The 7,634-nt window shown below is 42.4% G+C and overlaps 1 pseudogene; it reads right to left on the bottom strand.

The window, feature by feature from the left end:
* Nucleotides 1–3,214: 3,214 nt before the first annotated feature.
* On the bottom strand, nucleotides 3,215–7,381 carry LOC149383471 (uncharacterized; annotated as a pseudogene).
* Between the last annotated feature and the right edge of the window lie 253 nt (nucleotides 7,382–7,634).

Below are 7,634 nucleotides of genomic sequence, written 5' to 3'. Positions count from 1 at the left end.
GTTGGTCTAATCGTTTCCTCGAGTACTATTGTACTATGAGATTTATGTGATTTAACATAATCATCTTCCAGAAAAGTAGCATGAGTAGAAACAAAGGTTTTCTTATCCATAGGATCATAGAATATACCTCTTCTAGTCCCTTGTGGATATTCAACAAAGAAACATAAGTTTGTTTTTTGTTCCAGTTTACTCGCCTTCTTTTACAATATGTGAGCAGGACAACCCCATATACGGAAGTGACGCAAGCTAGGATTAGTTCCGTTCCATAATTCCTATGGGGTTTTGGATATCGATTTAGAAAGAACATGGTTCAAGACGAATACAGCAGTTTGCAAAGCATAACCCCAGAAAGATGTTGAGAGTGAAGAATAGGTAATCATGGATCTTACCATGTCTAATAGAGTTTAGTTTCTCCTTACAGCAACTCCATTTTGTCGTGGTTTACCAGGAGCCGATAATTGCAACACAATCCCATGTTCAAGCAAATAATCGGTGAACTCAGTATCCAATAACTCGCCTCCCCAATCAGATTGAAAGGTCTTAATAGTTTCACCTAATTGGTTTTCTCAACACAAGAACGAAATTCTTTGAACTTGCCAAAAGTTTCAGATTTTTGGTGCATTAGGTAAGTGAAACAATATCTAGAATAATCATCAATGAAAGTGACGAAGTATTCATAATCGCCTCTCGCAGCTTCACTCATTGGTCCGCAGACGTCAGAGTGAACTAGTTGCAGAGGTTCAGTGGTCCTTAGTCCTTTGCGAGAGAAAGATCTTGGTCATCTTTCGTTCAATGCAGGATTCACAAACAGGTAGAGTTTCCACTTTAACGTGCTTCAACAGCCCAATCCTTGAAAGTCTCTCTAGCCTATTTATATTAATGTGACCAAGTCTTAAGTGCCATAAATATGTTTCATCATCATTGGATACCTTTATTCTTTTATTAGATGTGGGTTTAGCTACCTTAAACATCTCAACATTAAAAGAAAATTTATTTTCAGGGGATATCACATACAAAACATTGTATAAATGAGCATCACATATAATTCTTCCATCAGAAGAAATACTAATAGCATTTTCATTCATTGACAAAGAATAGTTATGTTTTAGTAACTCATAAACTGAAATAAGGTTTCTACAAAAACCAGGAACAAAATAAACTGAATCAAATATAAAATATTAATTTCCAAATTGGAGTCGAACTACTCCTAATGCTTTAGCCGTGACAGAACATCCTCTCTAAGCTGTAGTTCATTTCCATTCAGTTCCTCCCAGGAATCAAACACCTGTAAAGATGTACAAACATGATTAGTAGTCCCCGAATCAATTATCCAGGACGAGAATGAATCTCCAGTATAAAATGCCCCTAATACATGTATGTGTGGAAGGGACAATACCTCCACAAGACTCTAGGTACAAGTCTACTACTTCGTCATCATCATCAGAGATGTAGATAACCGAAGGCTCTCCCACTGCGAGAACATTCTCCATGGGTTATCTTATAGGAGAGTGATAATGAGATGGGATTGCCACACCAGCAGAGTGCAATCTATAAAGGCAATCGTCCTTTACTAAACCATCACGCCAGGCTAGAAGTTCAACTTGGAATTTCTTCATAACATACTTTGGGCCGAAACCATGAAAGTATTCTTTGAAGTCGGCGTAATCCTCGGCGAGGGATTCAAGAACAATCTCCACTTGAGTAGCTTCATTTATCTTAGTGCCAAAGTAGCCGATCAGATTCGATCTATCGGTCATCGACTTCATATGGTCAATGGAACACTCTCCGATCTTCATCTTAGTATCTATAATTTCTTTTAGTTTGAAACCATGCTGAAATTTAATAAAATACAGGTACATAAATAATTATTCGAAAAGCAAACATTCATCACAATAGTTTAGGAAATAAAAACATGATGCAATAAGCACGGGAAAAATACTAATCTCTAAAAAGACCCAATTTTTATATTCCATGGTAATTCACCAATAGCCACAATCCATTTCACTAAGATGACGTAACGGAGTGCACCTATCAGAAATGTGGACCATCTCAGATTAGTAAAACAATCATGGTTCATGTACATTCATAACTATGCTTACTATCAAATTTATAGGAATCGTTGGCCATATGAGACAACCACCGGTCATCTCATACTTGATTCGACCCAACATTTCAGCAGACTAAGCTTAGCCCGTGTGTGCTAGGGAAGCCTAGGTCAGACACGAGATCCACTTCTCCACCTATCGTCAAAAACATAAAAAACACAACCTTGGTATTGGAATGCGCTTACACCTTCCGAAGGGAATGGACCACCATGTCTAAAAGATCGCCGGTCACGAGATGAGCAAGACCACCCTCACGGTATTGTGTTAATGTTGGAGGCCTTACAGACTCAATATACTTTTAGTATTTTAATTTTCCTAGCATTAACATTAATCCAGGTGATCCACTTGAGTTAACTAAATCGTATTAAAAAAAACTCAAGTGTTACTAAGCTACCCTTAAAAACATAAGTTTCGATATAGGTTAGTTATTAGGAATTTCGTGACATCTAGTCTTGATTATCCTAATAGTATTCCTTCACGGAAAAGCTTCCAGTTGAAAGGGAAGACATCGTCTTTTATTAACCCCCCAGGTTAGCCTCTTATCGGCTTGGTGACAAAGTTTTCCGATCCGTTCCACTCATTCATTATTTAACTATCCAAATCCAATTAGATAATTTCAAATTAATAAATGAAAGCCCATGATAACCCACGACACAAGTTCCAAGTTATATCAAGCATGGCAAAGCAATTAAATAAATAAGCAAAGCAAGCAGGGTTTGATTCAGTTTGATGGTATCCTATTTGACTCTTAATAAATAAAACGAGACGAACCCAATATCAAATTGGTTCATGGATAAGTTATAGGCCCATTTCAATGTCCCATTGGAAAATAAATAATACCAAATTACTTATTTTACCATTTTTTTTATTAAGTGGGCCCGGTCCACTTGGCATCCAGGCCCAAGTCCGGACTATCCTCGAGTCCACCCGCCACGGTGGGACTCGACCTGAGTGGTCGAGCTGTGTGCCAGGTGAGCCACACGGCCACAGAGGCGTAAGCAGAGGGGTGGCGGACATGATGTCCGCCCCTTTTGGTCATCGGCCCCGCCACCATGGCGGGGTGGTTCTTCGGCCGTAGAAGCCCTCCTTCGGTCCTTCATTCCTTCTCGTTATTCCTTCTCGTTGTGGGTCCATCTCCTGCCGATTGTTTTGATCAAGAACGTGGTACTGGATCGGCACGTGACTGGGGTGACGAACCAGACGAGCTTCCATCTTGAGCTCGAGCCACACTCAAAGCCCCAACTGCTGTCGTGGGTCCTATCCCGACATCCCAATCACGGCGTGGCCCGAGAACGTCATGCATCGCATACTCCTATGCGGCTTCGAGGCTCACCTCTTCGCCTCTCTCCTCCGCTTGTCGCAAAATATCTGTCACTTGGGCGTTGATTCGCGCCTTTACAAAAAAACCAAATAAAATTATTATATAATTATTATGAAGTAATTAAATAAAGTAACTTACAAATTGTTGACTCGCGAAGGGCGTTGTCCAGTTGCCGTTAATATCTTGATGCTTTTTCTCCCACGTCGCTAATGCGGAGGGCAATGTCCCATCCTCCTTCCTCTGCAAGTTTTAATCATCAAAATAAGACTAATGTGTCTAATGTTAATAAAAATTAAGCAACTTACGCTCTTCTGTCGATGAGCGAAAAAAGGTATCGACCCTTGTCTGGCCTTTGTCTGCTTGTTCTTCGCATTTTGTCGGTTGCGGTCAGCCTTTGCCTGCGAGACATAAATTCATTTAATTCGATTCGATGAGAAAAAAAAATCATGTTCAACTCATACCTTATGTTCCGGTGTGTTGAACACCTCTATTGCCTTCAACCAAGCCTCGTGCGTATAGCCCTTTGGTGTTTCTTCTCTGGCGAGCTCTATTTTCCCGCAAAACTTGTTGAAGAATCTAGATGATAACTTTGACTTTTGGTTGCGTCGCAACCGCTTCCTTTCGCGAATGATAGTAGACTCTATCTCGTTGCGAATGCAATCAGCTGGCACTCTCTCGCCAGTTGCAAGATCCTCGTACACAAAACGGTACTCGTTATGGATTGCGGTCATAACGTCCGTCACATGCTGAGGCTCGACTTCATTCCAGTCATTTGCGTGTGCTTGAAACGTCGCCTTGATCAAGTTTCCAAGATGGTTCGAGAAGGTGCCGATCAAGGGATTTTGCTCCCTGATGTCCTGGTAGAACATCATGTGTCGCCGATCGTAGCGAACTACATTCGCACCAGAAGTCCCTACCCCTGCTCTTGCTGACACGAGACCCTTCGTTGGTCCACGTGTGTTCTTCGATCCAGAGGATCCCGGCGTCTGTGGTGGATCCTCGCCTCCACCTTCTCCAGTCGACATCCTATAAGAAGAAAACAAAATTAGAAAACAAAGAAATGTGGACGACACCACGAAATTTTATTAAAATGCCATCACATATGGCGGAGGAAAACCGTGGTTACATATTAGATAAATATTAATCATTCATCATCATCACTGCCTATAATGTTAGTATCTTCTTCTATATCTACATCAACATCTTCTCCCTAAAAAACGATGTGTGCCTCATTATCCTCATCAAATTCTTCATCATCGTCAACGATACTGACTAGCTCAATTTCAGCGGTTTCGTGTCGATGATTCAGGCCTTCAATATTTGACAATTCTATTGTCAATGGGACTAAGGCTGATGTGGTAGGGTCAACTTCGGGAATGTCCCAAATCCCTCGATGATTGCATTCCTGAACAATTTCCCAATTTCCACCTTTAACAAGATCTTGGATGTAGAAGACTTGTTTCGCCTGAGTCGCGAGTACGAACGGCTCATCTGTAAACCACTCTTTAGCGGTATAAGAACTCGTCGCTCCAATAATCTTATCAACATGCACTATTCGCCCTGTATTGTACTTGTCACCATAACAAATGCATTTGAATAGTACGACACGACAGTTATGTCTATAGTTAAGCACGATGACATCTTCCATTCGTCCGTAGAAATTGTACTCATCCACGGGCACACATACACCACTATTCGTTGATTATCACGACGACGAGTGATGAACTTCACGCCGTTAACAAAACAGCTCGGATATTGATGGGCGATTTCCAATGAACCGACAGACAATGCGTAGAGCTCTTCAGACACGTCAGAGCCACTAACTTTTATGTCATAAATCTGGTTCAAAACAAAGAAATTCTTAGCACTTTTAACTCTTTGAATTATTTGGTTTAAGGTTTAGGGTTTACCTTTTTTGCAAACCAATCTTTGAATTCTTTTCTATGCGTTGCTTCGAGTTCAGCATCTTCAATGCCCACTTGAGAATTCCTTCGTATGAGTTCCAAATGCTCACTGTTGTTCGAAACTTTACTCAAATAACAGATTAACAATGGAATAACTTAGAGAAACACATGGATCGATAAACTTACATCAAATATGGATCTACTTCAGGACAATTGGTATAGATATACCACTCCGCCTTCTCTCTCTGCTCATCGTCTAATATTATCGGCTTCATCATCCCATAAGGCACACACATCTCGGATCGAAAAACAGAAAGCTCTCGAACTGGAACTTCATTAACACTTTTCTTATCCTCCAGATACCTTCCAACGAACGTTAGAGCTTCTTCTACAATGTAAGCTTCCGCAATAGAGCCTTCAGGCCTAGCTCTGTTTTTAACAAAATGTTTTAACGTCTCAAGGTATCTCTCAAAAGGGTACATCCACCGCATATGAACCGGGCCGCCATACAACGCTTCCTCTGGTAGATGAATCGCCACGTGAACCATGATCGTGGAAAAAACAGGTGGAAATATCATCTCAAGCTTACATAGTATCTCGACAATGGAATTTTGCGCTTTTTCAAGATCTTCCACTCTCAACGTTCTAGAACTAATCAACTTGAAAAAGTTGCAAAGTTCGGAGATCGTATCCTGTATTGCCTTTGGCACAAAAGGGCAAATACCAACAGCCAACAACCTCTGCAAGATCACGTGGCAATCGTGCGACTTCAAACCTGTGAGCTTCCCGTCAGCAGTCACGTTTTTCTTCAAATTACCAGCGAGGCCATCTGGAAATTTGACAGATTGGAGGAACTCGGTAAACCGCTGCCTCTGCTCAAGGGTCAAAGTGTACGCTGCTTGCGGTTTGTACCACCCATTCCCTTGTTCTTGCAAGTGCAAACTGGTTTTGATTTTCAAGTCCATTAAATCAAACCTCGCCTTCTCGGTGTCATAGTTTTTCTTTTCTAAGCTAAGCATGGTCCCAAGAAGATTCTCTCACACGTTCTTCTCTACGTGCATGACATCCAAGTTATGCTTCAACTCCAACTCTGACCAGTAAGGCAACTAAAAGAAGATGCTTTTCTTCGCCCAATTAAGCTTACTCTCGGCTCCCTTTCATTTTCAGCCAACGGAACCAACGGAAACACTAGCCAACTGAGCTAGTATGTCTTGCGGAGTCAACTTGTTGGGTTTACTGCGTCTCTCGTGGCGATTTGTGTAGTGATCGCTACTTTTCCTCAATCTGTGATGCGTGGGCAAAAATCGACGATGGTCATAGTAAACAATTCTGTTTCTGACTTTCAGTGACAGCGTGTCAAGGTTGCACGTGGGGCAAGCGAGATACCCTTGGCCACACCATCCCGATAAATACGATCGAGCCGGAAAGTCGTTTATCGTCCAGAGTAGCGCAGCACGCAACCGAAACACTTCATCGTTGGCTCAATCTCGAACGTTGAATCCCGTCTCCCACAATTCTTTCAGCTCTTCAACTAGTGGCTGCAAGAACACGTCCATGTTTTTTCCTGGTGAGCTCGGCCCGGGAATCAGAAGCGTCAGCATAAGGTACTCTTTCTTCATGCACAACCAAGGCGGCAAGTTGTACGCAGTCAGTACCACAGGCCACATGCTGTACGCTAGACTCATTTCTCCAAACGGGTTGAACCCATCAGAAGCTAATCCAAGCCGCACGTTCCGAGGCTCTTCGGCAAATTCTAGGTATCTCTCGTCCAGGTTCTTCCACGTTGTACCGTCCGCAGGATGTCGCAGAACGCCTTCTTCTCTGACGCGATCTCTTTCGTGCCACTGCATCTGAAGCGACGTTTGTCGAGAGACGTACAACCGCTTCAATCGATCTTTCAGGGGAAAATATCGCAATATCTTTTGCGGTATCTGTTTCCCAGTCGGCTTCCATCTGCTCTCGTTGCAAATTGGGCACACTTCAGCTTTCTCGAGATCATTTCGAAACAAGACGCAGTCGTTTGTGCACACGTCGATCATCTCGTACCCCATGCCGAAGCGCTTCAGTTTCGCCTTTGCCTCGTAGTGCTTTTCCGGAATTCGGTTACCGGTTGGATGAGACTTCCTCAAGAGCTATAAGAGTTCTGTGAACGACTTGTTCGTCCAATGGTTCGTGACTTTGATGTGCATCAACGAAACCAAGAACGACAAAGACGAAAACTCTTTGCATCCAGCGTACAATTCCGCTTCCAACTCGGCAAATAAGTCTTCCACTTGCTCCTCCGCACGCACCTCGCTCGGGGTC

Source organism: Urtica dioica, chromosome 10, assembly GCF_054948205.1.
Source record: "Urtica dioica subsp. dioica isolate 48M chromosome 10, U.dioica_male_clone48M_v1_H2, whole genome shotgun sequence".
In the NCBI taxonomy this organism is placed as follows: Eukaryota; Viridiplantae; Streptophyta; class Magnoliopsida; order Rosales; family Urticaceae; genus Urtica; species Urtica dioica.
This window is presented reverse-complemented; position numbering and strand designations above follow the sequence as displayed.